Source organism: Pteropus alecto, unplaced genomic scaffold (genome assembly GCF_000325575.1).
Source record: "Pteropus alecto unplaced genomic scaffold, ASM32557v1 scaffold46, whole genome shotgun sequence".
Lineage (NCBI taxonomy): Eukaryota > Metazoa > Chordata > Mammalia > Chiroptera > Pteropodidae > Pteropus > Pteropus alecto.
The window spans coordinates 1,158,497-1,162,593 of record NW_006439231.1 but is presented as its reverse complement, the minus strand read 5'-3'; the positions used below and the strand labels follow the sequence as shown (position 1 = coordinate 1,162,593).

The window sequence follows — 4,097 nt, the reverse complement described above, 5'->3', positions numbered from 1 at the left end:
TTTTGGGATCTACTCATTAGCACTTATCAGCTTACAGAATTGTTGGGAGGGATGAAGAAATAATGTATTTGGGGCTTTCAGGAATGATTCTCGAAATACACTGCAAAACTAATCACCAAGAGTTAGCTGCTACATGTACAGTCTGGAAGCAAATTGAAAAATTGAGAAGTTAATGCTAGCGCTGGAATCTCCAGAATCATACTGACATTGAACAATCTGGAAGCCATCACAATTAAAAACCTGCCATATCAAGGAAGCCACCACAAATAAAAAGCCTCCGTGAGCAGGAAGCTTCCTTATTGCTTCTGGCTCCAGAAGCACACACTGGGATTTATGATAACATTGCCACAGAAAAAAATCAGATATCTGCAGACCATGCTTGCTTCCAGAAAAACCAAAGGCAGCATAAGAATAAATTCTCCCATTTGGATGGTTCCCTCTTTGCCTTGTTGATGGTTTCTTTGGCTATGCAGAAGCTTTTTAATATGATATAGTCCCATTCATTTATTTTTGTTTTTACTTCCCTTGCCTTTGAGGTCAAATTCATAAAATTCTCTCTAAATCTAAGGTCCATGAGTTTAGTACCTATGTTTTCTTCTATGCAATTTATTATTTCAGGTCCTTAATCCATTTTGAGTTAATTTTGGTGTATGGTGGGCAAAAAGGACCCCTCATATGCTGCTGGTGGGAGAGCAAATTGGTACAGCCACTATGGAAAATAGTATGGAGATTCCTCAAAAACCTAAGAATTGAATTACCACATGATCCAGCAATCTCTCTTCTGGGTATTTACCCAAAAAACCTGAAAACATTTATTCGCAGGTATATGCACCCTGATGTTCACAGCAGCATTATTCGCAGTGGTCAAAACATGGAAGCAATCGAAGTGTCCTACAATAAATGATTGAATAAAGAAGATGTGGTACATATATACAATGGAATATTACTCAGCCACAAGAAAGATTAAATACTGCCATTTGTGACAATGTGGATGGATCTTGAGATAATCATGCTAAGCGAAAAAAGTCAGACAGAAAAGTTGAAAACCATATAATTTCACTTTTATGTGGGATATAAAACCAAAAGCAACAAACAAACATGACAAACAAACAGAGTCATGGACAAGGACTGTAGATTAGCAGTCAGCCTCTGCAGTAAAGAATGGCACACCAAAAGGGGTTGGAATGGATGTTAAGCACCAATCTACTTTATCTCCTAAAGAAGCACTAATGGATTTTTTTTTTTAAGCCTACAGTATCCGGTATTCCTAGGAGGTGTCCCATCCAAGTACTAACCAGGCCCAACCCTGTTTAGCTTCCAAGATCAGACGAGATCGAGCATGTTCAGGGTGACATGGCTATAGACACTAATGGATCTTAAATGAAGTGAAAGGGAAGAACACTGTAGACATAATCTTTGTATACATTGAGTTTGAAGTAGTTAAAACTGAATTCATTATTGTTCTACTCCTTAAACTATCTCCCTATCTGGAATTTCCAGTTTCTATGAAAACTGCCATTATTCTACTGTTCATTGCATATAGAAATTTGTATGTGTCCTGTATCTATGTGGCATCCAGGAAGTATATCACTTCAATAGCAGTGATTCCTCCTCTTTCTTTTGTCATAAAAAAACATGGTAGAGTAACCAAAGTTACTAGAAAAGAGTATTTTTAAAGAAGTTTCAACTTAAAAGGGTCCTATTATGAAGGATCCATGTGTCATGCTTGAGTACATTGCTGGTAATCAATAAATATTTAGTGTTGAATGAAAAAATGAATCTCAAAAGCAATGAGAATCCATTAAAATGTTTTAATGCTTTTAAATGAATCAAAGAAGAAAAAGAGTGGAAAGTAGACTGCTTAGAAGCCTACTGAAACTCTTCAACCAAGAAGTCACTTAGTCCAACTGCTCATTTCATAGCTGAGGAAGCTGTGATCCCAGAGACCTTAAGTGGTTTGTTCAAGATTTCAGAGCTGGTTAGTGGCAAAATTGGCTTTTCTCTCTATGCCCATATACTTTTTCTACTACATTTCTTTACCTACACATTAATTATTCAACACCTAAAACTCGGTATATCTGTAAGAGGATTCCCATTGTAATGGTGCAATGGTACAATGATGGAAATTGCTGAAAGGTCTAATTGGTTAATAATGTTTCAGCAAGATTTTTGCATTTATAGTTTATGGCGGGTTTTTGTATGCTTTTCTGTACTTTTTTTGTTTTGTTTTGTTTTGTTTTTTGTTTTTTGTTTTTGGTTGTTAGGGAGACAGTTTTTGAACTTTGGTATATTAGGGATTAATTTGACTTGCAAATCAGCAAACTAAAGCAACTTACAGAGGCTGATGAACTGGTTTTTCTTTGCTTATTTCTTTAAAAGTAAGAAAGATATAATTAATTAGATCATTATTTAGATCATTATTAATTAGATCATTATTAGATCATCATTATTCATTAATTAATTAGATCATTATTTCTCAAAATATTTCTAAAGAAGCATTCTTTTCTCCCATGCAACTTTTTGGCCATAAAGCCAGTAACTACTTTTCTCATATTACAACCACTTATAATTCCTGCATCCTACCTCCTTCTGGCTGCTTCTTCTCATTTCTCAGTTCTCATTCCTCTTTTCACTATCTCTCTGTGTCACACCAGCTACCAGCTGCCAAGAATGTGGATTAGGTCACCAAGCAAATCAAAAGGTTTACCTGTGTTAGTCAATTCATTTTCTTATTACATTAAAACTAAAAAAAAAAAAACAGTACAGTTGTGTCTCAACAAAATTAAGCTGGACTTAGATTTTTTCACTTGAAGATGTGAGTAATAGGAAGCAGGTCTCAACCTAATATAAAAGCAAGGCAGTAATTTTGAATCTTAAATTCCCAATTTCTGTTTCAAGCTGTTTTCATTTTGATAATACACCTGAACACTCCTCTCTAGTTTACTGATAATCAGTCTGTATTGTTGTACCTCACTTTGTGGACAATTTGGCTTCTCATATTTGCTGCTGTAGAGCCAATGGAATCCATACTGGTGGAGAAAACCATGTGGTCTCTCCATTAGGAAAGGAGGATCAGACTGGAGGTTCCTGGCTTGCTTTGATTTCCGACAATAGGCTGGCCTAACTGGAGAGAATGCTCAGGCCCAGGTTATAATAAATCCAGAGTTTTTCTAAATATTGAGGGAAAAATAGGAAATGATGGAACTTATCAGGACCCCTGCAAAGCAAACTAGAATTCCTCCTGATGTTCCCTTCTACCATCATTCCTTTCACAGTGTTGAGCCAAATCCAGTCTCTCAGGGACCATTTCCCATATGCAACTATTAAATGCATTTTGCCCCATTGCAGCTCTATAAATCTCACAAGATAACTGTAGAGACCCCATCTATTCATCACAGCATCAGTAATCCACAGCTCAAAAAATCATAAAAAAACAAAATAAATTTTGAAAATTTAATAGCTTCCTCTGTATATTTTGTCAAACATCGAATGGTAACCCATGAACTCAGAATACTGACAAAAAAGTGGAAAATCCCATATTCTTATAACTTAGTGGACCATCAGAATGGGCATAAAGAGCTCCATTTTTCTAAAAATTTAAACAAAGTTTGATCCTGAATTACAACAGAAATAGTCCTAATAACTTATTCTATTAAGCTATTTTTAGCAAATTGGAGATAATTCAAGTCCTGTCTTCTGAGAATAAAACTAAACAGCAAAAAAAAAAAAAAAAAAAGGAAAGAAGGAAAACAAATGTAGCCTTGATGTTGATGTCTCCTTTAAAGCCCATGATTTCCACAGGGGTTCCTTTCATCCTCTGGTGATATTAATCTTCTGTTTATTTTGCTATTGTAATTCTAATTACGTGTAGTTTACTCAGAGATAGCTTTCTGAAAGTTGGTCTATGCCTGTTTTTTCTTACCTCATAAAAAGTAAAGGAAAAAAATGTGTGTGTGTGTATGTGTGCATGTCCTGTTGGTGGTTTAAAAGCAAGTTGGGACTTCCTCTTTGGTTGCCTTTTCTTCTCACATGAGAGAGATCTCATTTTGTTTGAGACTGGATACAGTTGAAACCAAACCACACGCCAGTGAGAGGTT

The 4,097-nt window shown here is 35.6% G+C and overlaps 1 pseudogene; it reads right to left on the bottom strand.

The window, feature by feature from the left end:
• Positions 1-1,246: 1,246 nt before the first annotated feature.
• On the bottom strand, positions 1,247-1,365 carry LOC112483525 (annotated as a pseudogene).
• Positions 1,366-4,097: the final 2,732 nt, after the last annotated feature.